Consider the following 12,973-nt stretch of genomic DNA (forward strand, 5'->3'; position numbering starts at 1 on the left):
ATGGTTGACTTACATAGACCTCTTCTTTAATTTGTCCATTTATACATGCGGATTTAACATCCATTTGATATAATTTGAATCCTTTGTATGCTGCATAGGCTAGCAACATCCTAATTGATTTAAGTCTAGCTACCGGGGCATAAGTTTTATCGTAATCTAGACCTTCGACTTGACTAAACCCTTTGGCAACTACTCGGGCTTTATTCCTTATGATTTCTCCTTGATCATCTAACTTATTCCTAAATACTCATTTAGTGTCAATAACTATCATCCCTTTTGGTGGAGGTACTAGATCCCAAACCTAATTTCTTGCAAATTGACCTAACTCTTCTTGCATTGTAATTACCCAGTCGGGCTCGGACAATGCATCATTTATGGTTTTAGTTCAATTATATATATTAGTGCTATTTGACTTAAGTTCTTAAAGGCTGATCTAGTTTGAACCCTTAATTCAAGATTACCTATGATTTGTTCAATTGGATGTTTAAAGTTTGATTTTATTGTTCATGAGTTAGACTTGTTAGGCTATTTGATTTGTGTTAATTGTTCGTCTTCTTCTTGATATATGGGACTATGTTGATTATTAGTTACGATATTATTAATATTTTCATCAAAAGTTACAATAGTGGTTTCTTCAATTTTTAAGGTGGATTTATTATACTCTATAGGTTCTACTTGTAGATGAATAACCAATAAAAATTCCTTATTGAGTTTTTGAGGTGAATTTTCTTAAGTAATCTCTAAGGTTTAAAATATGCACATTACATCCAAATATTTTATGTTTGAAATTTTATTAAAATAAATTTCATAAGATGTTTTATTCATAAATTTGTTAATTATAATTCTATTTTGGACATAACAAGCTGTATTACTAGCTTCAGCCCAAAAATATTTAGGTAAATTACATTCATTTAGCATTGTTCTTGCAGCTTCTTATAAAGTTCTATTTTTACGTTCTACTAGACCATTTTGTTGTGGAGTCTTTGGGCATGAAAATTCATGATGATAACCATTTTCTAAGCAAAAGTTTGTAAAATTTTGATTCTTGAATTCTCCTCCATTGTCATTTTTGATTTTCTTAATTTTTGATTTTTTTCATTTTCTATTTGTTTGCAAAAATTATTAAATATTTGAAAAGTTTCATATTTATGTGTTAAGAATTTAACCCAGGTGTATTTAAAGTAGTCATATATTATTACTAAGCAGTAAAGACTTCCATTTAGTGATTTTGTTCCATGAGAGTCGAATAAGTCTAAATGTAATAATTTAAGTATTTTATTAGTTCTATTTTAATTAGTTAATTTATGAGTTGATTTAATTTATTTTCCTTGTTGATAAGGGTTACATATTTTATTTTCAGGATTTTCTAATTTTGGTAGACCTTTAACTAATCCATTTTTATTTAATTTTAATAAATTCCTAATATGGGTGTAAGCTAATCGCCTATGCCACAACCATGTTTCTTCATGATGTGTTAAAAAGTACTTGGGTAATGTTTTTGGTAGATTAATTGAGTAAATATTTTTATCTCTAAATCCTTTTAGCAATATATTGGTTGATTCAGTGTAACTTATTAGACATTCAGAAAATAAAAATTTATCTTTAAATCCAAAATCACATAATTGATTTATACTAAGCAAGTTATAATGAAAATGTTCAACAAGCAAAACCTTTTTAATTGATATATTTGATTGTAATTGAATTTCACCTGTACCAATTATCTTTAGCTTGCCGTTGTTTCCAAAGACAACTGATCCTAGGTTTTTGAACATAATATTGGTGAATTTATGTTAGTCCCCAGTCATATGTCTGGAGCAGTCGCTATCCAAGATCCATTTATCCAGAGCTTTGGATTTCTACACATAATGTAGGTGTTAAATCAAAGTTTGGTTAAAGGATTTTCAAATGTTGTGAGTTTAGTTATTAGGACATATTTTAAAATTTAAGATTTAAGTTATAATGTTGATTTAATTTTAAGTTTGAATATAGGTCTATTTAAAGTTAAGTTTATTAATTTAATACTTGGTTTTAGGAATTAAATTAAGTTTGATTAAGTTTAAAGTTTAATTTATATTTGTTAATAATTTTTAAGTTAAATTAAGTTTTAAGATAATTTTTAATTAAGTTTTGAAAAGTAATTTTTAATTAAGTTTTAAAATAATTTTTAATTTAAGTTTTAAAAAGTAATTTTCAATTAAGTTTTAAAAAGTAATTTTTAATAATTTAAATTAAGTTTTAAACTATTTTTAAAAATAATTTTTAATTAAATTTTAAAATAATTTTCAATTTAAGTTTTAAAAACTAATTTTCAATTAAATTTTAAAAAGTAATTTTTAATTAAGTTTTAATATAATTTTAAACTTAGTTGTGTATTAATTTTAGTTAAGTTTGTTGGTGCAATATTTCCTAGGTCAAGGTTGACCTGGTTGACTGAGCTTGAATTGGTTCAAGCTCGAGTCTTGATATTTGGGTTTCGATGTTTGACAATACATGTAAGCAATACATGGAGATTGCAGGTGCAATTGTCCATGTGAGGAGATTGTGAAGGAGAGTCAAGTAGGTCAAGGTTGACTGGATACTTGACTAGAAATCCTGGTGAGTGAAGCCAGGTGGAAGTCCTGGTGAGTGAAGCCAGGCAAGGAAAATCCAGATGGATCAAGGGTGATCGGACATCTGGTGTTGGGAAGTCCTGGTAAGTGAAGCCAGATAGATGAAAGTCCTAACTGGGAAGTTAAGCAAAAGGAAAATCCTGGTGAGTGAAGGCAGGTGAAAGTCCTAGTGAGTGGAGCTAGGCAATGGAAAGACTTGGTGAGTGAACTCAGGCACGAGGGAATCCAGATGGGTCAAGGTTGACTAGACATCTGGTGGAAAGTCCAAGTAGGTTAAAGGGATTGACCGAATACTTGGCACGAGGAGAAAAGTCCAAGTGGGTCAAAAGGATTGACTGGACACTTGGTGAGGGAGTCTTAGCAGGTTAAGGGTGACCGGATGCTAGGTATGATGTACCAACAGGTCATGGTTGACCGGATGTTGGTTTGGGGGACTTTGGACTTGGTTTTGGGCAAAAACCATGAGCTTGATCGATCAGCCGATCGATTGGCTCATGCCCAATCGATCAGCTGATCGATTGGGTGAGTCCCCGTGATAAGTTTCCTCCCAATTGATCAGTGGATCGATTGGGAGAATTACCGATCGCACAGAAAGCCTCCCAATCGATCGGTCGATCGATTAGGAGCCTCCAATCGATCGGCTGATCGATTGGGAGTTGCGACTTCGCGCGATAAGCCCTGGATGGATTGGCCGATCGATCCAGGCAATTCTCGAAAGCACAGAGGCGCTCTGGATCGATCGACCGATCGATCCAAAGCCTCCCCAATCGATTGGGATTCGACCGTTGGCGTCGTATATAGCCGTTGTCAAGCTCCTTCTTCGCCAACGCTTGCATTGTTCAGCTCCGATCTTCACAGCAGCTTCTCCACAGCGTTCTTCTATTCTCACCGCTAGTTCTTGAAGGATCTTGGAGAGACATCCAAGTCAAGAGGCATGACTACAACAAGAAGAAGAAGCTAGGGTTAGGGTTTTCATTGCATATCTTGTAAGATATTTCTTGTATTTGTCTTCCCTTGCTTTCTTGTTGTATTGAGAGTATTGTAGGGCTTCTCCGCCTTCGGTAGTTACCGAAAAGGAGTGTTTACATAGTGGAGGGTGCGTGAGTGTGTGGATCCTTGGATTAGTCACCTCTTCTTGAGGTGGATACCAAGTAAATCCTAGAGTTAGCATTGTGTGGTTGTTTCTTTGTATTTTCCGCTGCATATCTTTGAAGAAACAAGCAACGACGAACACGGGATCGCGCCGAGCTATTCACCCCCCTCTAGCTACATATTTGGTCCCAATAAGTGGTATCAGAGCAAGGCCACTCTTCACCGGAATCATCGTCGGAAGGGGCAAAGAGCTAGAGGGTGAAGAAGTTGGAGCAATTCTACAAGTCAAGGACTTCATCAAAAGGCTCAACTTCAATATGGAATTCCAAGAAGGACTTGGATTCGATACAAGGGTACCTCCGCCATTTACAATGATGAGCTTCAATCTTTGGAGATCAAGGATCAAAAATTTCTTGATGGTGGAGATAGAGCAATAGTTTGCTCTAATGGAAGGCTTCGAAGCTCCAAAGAATTCAAAGGGCAAAATTCTCAAGAGGAGCAAGTGGAGCCAAGAACAAATCCAAAGATATGAGGCCAATTACAAAGTAACCAAGCTTTTGGTCAATCTATTGTCGAGCAACATCTTGGAGCAAATCAGAGAATTCAAAGATGCCAAGGAGATTTGGAGCAAATTGGCAACAATTCATGAGATCCCCTCCACTGTACAAGATCAAGAAAAATCCAAAGAGGGCGACTCATTGGAGCAAGATCAAAAGGAAGAGGATTCCGAAGTTGAGAGATGCTCAACTTCCGAAGGAGAGGTCCAAGAAGCTTCATCTTCAAAGGAATACAATGAAAAGAACAAAGAGGGAGCATACTCTTTGTTTCATATACAAGATGAAGATAAAGAAGCCTCCACCTCTAGGATTGAGGGGGAGCAACTTTCGGTGACACCGGATCAAGAAGAAGAAGTCTCCACATCCGGGTTAAGAGAAAAAGAGGATGAAGAAGCTTCCACCTCCACAAGTCAAGTCAAATCTACTGGAGGAGTATCATCATCGGATCAAGAGGAAGTCTCTACCTCAGGATCAAAAGGAGGATTAAGTGTCATCCCTACACATGAAGGTATAACTAGTTCAATTAAAAATAAAAATCATATTATATGTTTTGAGTGTAGGGAACATGGGCACTACAAGAGCAAGTGCCCTAAATTGGCCAAGAAGAAGGGTCAAGTGGCACTAAAGGGCAAGGTGAAGCCCAAAGAGACCGTCCCCACAACAAAGAAGAGCAAGGAGCACATTGTGTGCTTCTCTTGCAATCAAAAAGGACATTACCGGAGCCAATGTCCTAAGGGGAAGAAAATGGTCAAAGCTAAAGGAGGAAGCATGGATAAAGGGGGAGCCTCAAAGGTAAAACAAAAGGTATCATTTATTGAGCCTACCCCTTTAAATAATGGTAAAAAACTTGCTAATTCAAATTTTTACCATTTTAATGCTATTTACCATAAAAATAGGGAGCATGATAGCATTAAAGAAAAACATATGGCTCTCCATGCAAAGACTACCACACCTAGGGTTAGGAAGGTAGGTAAAATGTTAGGCAATAACACTAAGGACCATAGTTATAAGCCTACAAATAAAAATGGTCAAGGAATTAATGAAAAATCAAAATCTAAGGATTTAATGATGGAAAATCAAGTTTTGAGGTCAAGACTTGATAAAATGGAAAAGACCCTAAGAAGGATGGAAAATATCCTAAAAGGGAAAAATGAGCATAGCCTAGGTTTAGGAGTACAAAAGCCATCCAATGGCCATAGAGGTTTGGGATACAAACCTAAGGCTAAGAAGAATGTAATTTCTTACCATAGGGTTCCATATAGCTATAGAACCGAGTCTAGGTCTAAGGGTCAAGTCAAAAATACTAGGGAGGCTATCCCTAAGAGTATTTTTACAACAAATGTGACTAAGACTTCTAAGAAGTCTAAGAAAGTCACAAAGAAGGTCACTGTAGGATCGAAAAGAATTTAGATATCTCCACAATGACATGATATTGTCCACTTTGGGCCTAAGCCCTCATGGTTTTGCTCTTGGGCTCTACCCAAAAGGCCTCATGTCAATGGAGATATCTTTCTCTTATAAACCCATGATCTTTTCCATGTGTTTTCAATATGGGACTATGTTTGCAACCTTGCAACCCCAACAATCCCCCCCTCAAACAAAGGACCATGAGCTTCCCACGCCCGATCCTTGACCCACCAGGTCTTCCTGCCCCTCGGTCTACCCGACCTACTAGGACTTCCTGCCCCTCGGTCTACCCGACCTACTAGGACTTCCTTGCCTAGCCGCAACTAGGACTTCCTGCCCCTCGGTCCACCCGACCTACTAGGACTTCCTGCCTGGTGTCTGGTCCTCTTGATCCGAACATAGGAGCCCCCACTTTCTTTGTTCGAGGTCAATATTGTACTCACATGGTTCAATTAGACCATAACTCTTGTGCACAGTCGGCGGTTAAACCTTCTGGCAGTCCGGGCTCTGATACCAATTGTAGGATCGAAAAGAATTTAGATATCTCCACAATGACATGATATTGTCCACTTTGGGCCTAAGCCCTCATGGTTTTGCTCTTGGGCTCTACCCAAAAGGCCTCATGTCAATGGAGATATCTTTCTCTTATAAACCCATGATCTTTTCCATGTGTTTTCAATATGGGACTATGTTTGCAACTTTGCAACCCCAACAGTCACAAGGGAAGCAATCCCTAGGGTTGATCTAGAAAATGTGACCAAGGCCTCTAAGAAGCCTAACAAGGTCACTAGGAAGGTATCTAGGGAAATTATCCCTAGTGAATACCTAGAGCATCCAAGGAGCATCAATAGATTTTGGGTTCCTAGGAGCATTTTCTCTATCCCTTAGATGGGTTACAGAGTGCCAACTCAAATTAGAAAGGTAGTTAACCCAACTTTGATGAAGTTGACACTCGAAGAACATTTTCAAGGTTATTATTAACCTTTGAAAATGATAAGGATTAATGGCTTACTCTTGGAAAGAGTAAGATGTGCCAAAATTTGAGTATTTGGATATAATTTTAATTGGCACAAGAGATCAAGTGTAAAGAAATGCCAAGTTGGGATGTTGGCATTTTATTGAGAAGTTAAAGGCAAGTCTAAGTCTTATTTTAATTTGTTACTCTTTAAAAAGAGTAATATGTGTCAAAAATTTGAGGAATTTATTTAATTTAAATTGGCACAAAATTAGGAAAATCAAAAGAAATGTCAAAAATTAAATTTTGGCATTCTCTTGGGAAATAATGGGCTATCTAGGTTTTAAATTTTAATTTAGCTAAGGATTAAGGATACTTAGATAGAAAGTCTAGGTATTTCATTTATGATAATTTACCATACATTGTTTGCCCATCATATGTCATGACATCATATTTATTTTTACATTCATGCCTTATTATGAAAAACACAAAAATACCACGTCATGTCATACAAATATCATGTAGTTCTAGGAAATTTTCTTTTGAAAATTATTTATCTTTGCTGTATGCCATAACATATCATGCATTATTTTAATTCCTTACAAATTAAGGATAAATGACATTCATTAACAAGTAACATCCTTGGTGGATGTTTATAACCTCAAAATACCTAGATAGATATGCATGATCCCTAGATTAAGGCAAAACTAAAATTTTACATCTTACTAAAGCCCTATAAGGTGCCTTGTATGTGGTTTCATACACATAAAATACAAGTGAGATGTTAGGATGATGAACAAAACTCAAGATGTTGATTTAGTGCATTCTTTTGAGTTTTAAGTTTATCAAAACACATAGTTATGTGTTTTCCAATCATTGGGAACGCTAATGTACAAGTCATGTGCATTGAGCCCAAAGAATATGGTTGGATATTGGTTTTGAGAATGATTTTAAAATACTTTTGGAAAACGTTGCTGAAGACTATCTTTTGAGAGTAATCATCATTGAATAGTTGAGCACAAACTTGGAAGAAAACACTAAACTTTTTACAAGTTTCTAAGTTTGTGTCAATCTTTGAAAATAGAATGTATTTTCATATAAAACTATTTTTCCTTGATAGTATATGCCCTAAGGAATGTCTATATGAATTTTCAAGATTTTTAGAATTTTGTAGAATATTTGGGGAGTTTATGAAATTGATTGAAAGTGAATTTCAGCTTTTTCAGAGCTTCAATCGATCACCCGATCGATTGAAGTGCCTCAATCGATCGGGTGATCGATTGAGAAGGCATCTCTCGCGAGCAGAAGCTCACTAGATCGATCCACCGATCGATCCACGAAGTCTGAATCGATCAGTGGATTGATTCAGCAGGGTTCAATCGATTGGGACCCAACTCCAATCTATTGGGGATGCTGATTTTGCCTGGGAAAGCCTGATTTCAGCATTTTGAACCATTTTTAGTCTATAAAACCTTTCCTAACCCCTTAAAACACATTTGTATACATTTAGGGGGAGTTTTCATGATGAAAACAAGGATGGATTGGTTAAGGGAGACTAAGTAGAGATTTAGGTTGAGGTTTGGTTTCAATATTGAATTTTTGAACCTCAAAATCTCTAAATTTGGGTTTCCCTACGTTTTAGGGAGTCCAAGTCATTGTTGGTGCAATGACAGAAGTTACGTGCATGTCTTTAGGGGGAGTTACTCTTTAAGGACATGAAAATCTATTTTTTCATACACCTTGGAAGGTAGTTAACCTTCTTATAGAGAAAATGCTTAAGGTTGGGCATTTGAATGTAATGGAGAGTGGATATCTTCATTATTCAAGTGGTGTATGCTCACGGATGAGCATTTGATGAAAATGAAGGGTATGAGACCTTCATTTGAATCGTGTGTGGATATACCAAGTGGTATATGCTCAAGGATGAGCGTTTAGAATAATAAAGGGTATGGGACATTCGTTATTATGTTGTGAACAACGAGTGAAGTTGTAAACAATGTTTGAGTAACTCTTCAGGGGGATAGTTTTGATGTGTGCCAATAGGGGGAGAATGTGTGGTTAAGTTAAGCCTTCATTACCTAAAGAGGGAGTTTGCCCTCTAGAAAAGGAGGAGAATGAAGGAAATTATCATTCATATATTGGCATGAAGGGAGTTGAGGCTATGGGATTAGCCTAACATAGAAGTGGTATTATCAAACATCAAAAAGGGGAAGATTGTTGGTGCAATATTCCCTAGGTCAAGGTTAACCTGGTTGACTAAGCTTGAATTGGTTCAAGCTCGAGTCTTGATGTTTGGGTTTCGATGTTTGATAATACATGTAAACAATACATGGAGATTGCAGGTGCAATTGTCCATGTGAGGAGATTGTGAAGGAGAGTCAAGTAGGTCAAGGTTGACTGGATACTTGACTGGAAATCCTGGTGAGTGAAGCCAGGTGGAAGTCCTGGTGAGTGAAGCCAGGCAAGGAAAATCCAGATGGATCAAGGTTGATTGGACATCTGGTGTTGGGAAGTCCTGGTAAGTGAAGCCAGACAGATGAAAGTCCTAACTGGAAAGTTAGGCAAAAGGAAAATCCTGGTGAGTGAAGCCAGGTGAAAGTCCTAGTGAGTGGAGCTAGGCAGAAGGAAAGTCCTGGTGAGTGAAGCCAGGCAGTTGGGAAATCCTGGTGAGTGAAGCTAGGTGAAAGTCCTGGTGAGTGAAGCCAGGCAGATGGGAAGTCCTAGTGAGTGAAGCTAGGCAATGGAAAGACCTGGTGAGTGAAGTCAGGCACGAGGGAATCCAGATGGGTCAAGGTTGACCAGACATCTGGTGGAAAGTCCAAGTAGGTCAAAGGGATTGACTGGATACTTGGCACGAGGAGAAAAGTCCAAGTGGGTCAAAAGGATTGACTGGACACTTGGTGAGGGAGTCCTAGCATGGCAAGGGTGACCGGATGCTAGGTATGATGTACCAACAGGTCATGGTTGACCAGATGTTGGTTTGAGGGACTTTGGACTTGGTTTTGGGTAAAAACCATGAGCTGGATCGATCAGCCGATCGATTGGCTCATGCCCAATCGATCAGCTGATCGATTGGGTGAGTCCCCGTGATAAGGGTCCTCCCAATCGATCAGTGGATAGATTGAGAGAATCGCCAATCGCACAGAAAGCCTCCCAATCGATCGGTTGATTGATTGGGAGCCTCCAATCGATCAGTTGATCGATTGGGAGCTGCGACTTCACGCGATAAGCCCTGGATCGATTGGCCGATCGATCCAGGCAATTCCCGAAAGCACAGAGGCACTCTGGATCGATCGACCGATCGATCCAAAGCCTCCCCAATCGATTGGGAGCAATCCAATAGATTGGGATTCAACCGTTGGCGTCGTATATAGCCGTTGTCGAGCTCCTTCTTCGCCAACTCTTGCACTGTTCAGCTTCGATCTTCACAGCAGCTTCTCCACAGCATTCTTCTACTCTCACCGCCAGTTCTTGAAGGATCTTGGAGAGACATCCAAGTCAAGAGGCGTGACTACAACAAGAAGAAGAAGCTAGGGTTAGGGTTTTCATTGCATATCTTGTAAGATATTTCTTGTATTTGTCTTCCCTTGCTTTCTTGTTGTATTGAGAGTATTGTAGGACTTCTCCACCTTCGGTAGATACCTAAAAGGAGTGTTTACATAGTGGAGGGTGCGTGAGTGTGTGGATCCTTGGATTAGTCACCTCTGTTGGAACCCTAAGGTTGTTTTGGTGTGATCAACAAGTTAAGTTAGGTCCTATTTGTTTCTAACCTTGTGTCTAAATGTGCAGGAGCTTAGGAACACAGGTAGTCGAGTGGAAGACGCAGCTAACGAGAAGGACGGCAGTCCGAGGAACGAGGTGCTGCGGAAGAGTACCCCGGTGGACGAGAAGGAAGCGTGCGATGGTTCCGAGGGACGAAAGCCGGAGCGGAAGATTGCTCGGAGAGCAAGAGACGTAGCTAGCGAGAAGGACGGCATGCTGTGCGTCCGAGGGACGAAGATTACGGATGAGTACGCCGGCGGACGAGAAGAAAACACGCAGCGATTCCGAGGAACGAGAAGCCGGAGGGAAGCTTGCTCGAGAAGACCGAAAGTTGGGTTCGGGTGAGCCCTATTCCGGATGGCAGAGATCACCCAAGTAAGCGGATCCGGATCGGAAGACCCGGACTGAGGCGGGACTGAAGCGAAGCAGAGGTCCCGGACGAAAAAGTCAACCAGAGTTGACTTTTGGGGTCCAGGGCGCCCGGAACCCTTCCGGGCTCTCGGACCTGAGTTTTTGACCGGATCGAGCTTTGACTTGATATGAACGTTGGGGGATAAAATTTATCCCCCCTAGGGCGTCCGGTTCCAGGCGCCCCGACCAATGCTATAAATATAGCCTTGGTTCAGAAGCTTGGAATCAACTCAGTAATTAGCATTCCAAACACTTGTGCGCTCACTGTTCTAGTTTAGCTTCTGTTTTTGTGCTTTCACCGGTGTAAGAGGCTTATCCGCCTGAAGGAGTTTTTAGTGCGATCACTTTCCTTGGATTAACAACCTCCCCGGTTGTAACCAAGTCAAACACAGTGCCTCGTTTCTTTCTTGTATTTCTGCTTAGCTAATTTTATACAAGTGTTAGTTTAAGAGTTCGAGAAGGGTTGCTTTTGTTTTTTTTTATAGGGCTATTCAACCCCCCCTTCTAGCCGGCCCAATGGTCCTACAACCTATTCTTGAGGTGGATACCAAGTAAATCCTAGAGTTAGCGTTGTGTGGTTGTTTCTTTGTATTTTCCGCTGCATATCTTTGAAGAAACAAGCAACGACGAACACGGGATCACGCCGAGCTATTCACCCCCTCTAGCTACATATTTGGTCCCAACAAGGTTTTGTATTAATTAATTTTAGTTAAATTTTTAACTAAGTTTGGTATTAATTAGTTATTTTGAAAAAGGTTGTTGAACTCATGTTAGATTCAAACTTAGCTTTGGGTTAATCAAGCAAGCTTCCTAAGGATAAGTTTTTAGTTCAATGGCAAGGCATATGACCTTCTTGTGTATCAACGGTGGACCACTTGCTGAATACTTTTCAAAACAATCTTATCCAAAAAACTTAATACTAAGTTTTGGTCTAACTAGCCCATGTTTAACCGGGATAGCTTCGGTTAGATCCACTAAGTCTAGTGCACCAGGTAGAATACACAAGATTCATCCTAGACATTTCTTCGACAAAGCTTCCTTGACGTACTATCATCCCAATCCATTTCGATGCTATATTATAGGGTTTGGTAAACCTTTTTAACTAACTATTCTAAGCAGAAAGTAAACCTAATCCTAATCATGTAAAGTTAGCTAATCAAGTTGGTTGAACCGTTTTTCTAATTGCTCCTCCTGAGTCATAGCTTAGATATGGTCTATCTAAGTAGTGAATTTGACTCTTAGGGATTAAATAAAGATTTGGTTTGATTGATTTGATTAAACAGTTTTTAGGGGCCTATGCTTGAACTTGAATTTGACTCTAAGGTTTGTTGATTTTCTTTGGGTCATAGCCGAGTCTTGAGTTGTTGTACACGGCTCGTTGCGATCCAAGTACTATATTCAGACACTTGGATCCTAGCTCTAACTTTTCCAACATTTTCTTGAGTCGCTCGACTTGACCTTTCAAATTGAAATGTTCTTCCTCAAGTTTTACAACTTGAGTTGAAGTTCTAATTTGAACTTGGTTACCCGAGTTTCTCAAGTTAACTTGCTCCTTAAGGTGATCAATTTCCTTAAGAAGTAAGTTATTTTGATTTTCAGACTTTGTTAATTTTCTAAACAAGCATTTAACTACTTTAAATAAATTTGACTTAGAATAAATTGTTACCATATTGGGACATTCGGAAACGAATACAAATCCGTGACTTCTCTCAGACTTGGACTCGGCATCAGTCTCGGACTTGTACTCGGAATCTTCATTTCTTACCATAAGGGCAAGATAGCTCGAGTGCTTCGGTTCTTCCGCGTCAAATTCGTCAGAGGATGATTCGTCCCATGTTACTTGGAGGACTTTCTTTCTTCTTGTCGACTTGAGCCTTTCTTCCTTCTGATTTGGGCATTCATTTTTGAAATGCCCCTACTTGTTGCATCCATAACAAATCATTTCTGATTTATTTTGCATCTGGTTGTTTGGTGTCTTCTTGGTGCTCCTTTTGAACTTCCTCTTTGTTAGTAGTTTTCGAACCATGTTGACCAGCTCATCTTCATTGGTTGAGTCTGAGTCAGACTCACTTTTTGGTTCATTTTTGGCTCTGGTCTTGGTTTCTTTGCTTGATCCTACATACAAAATGATACCTTTCTCGACTTAACTTACGTTAGACTGTTCATGTAATTCTAATTCG

The sequence above is a fragment of the Zingiber officinale genome, chromosome 2B (assembly GCF_018446385.1).
Source record: "Zingiber officinale cultivar Zhangliang chromosome 2B, Zo_v1.1, whole genome shotgun sequence".
NCBI lineage: Eukaryota > Viridiplantae > Streptophyta > Magnoliopsida > Zingiberales > Zingiberaceae > Zingiber > Zingiber officinale.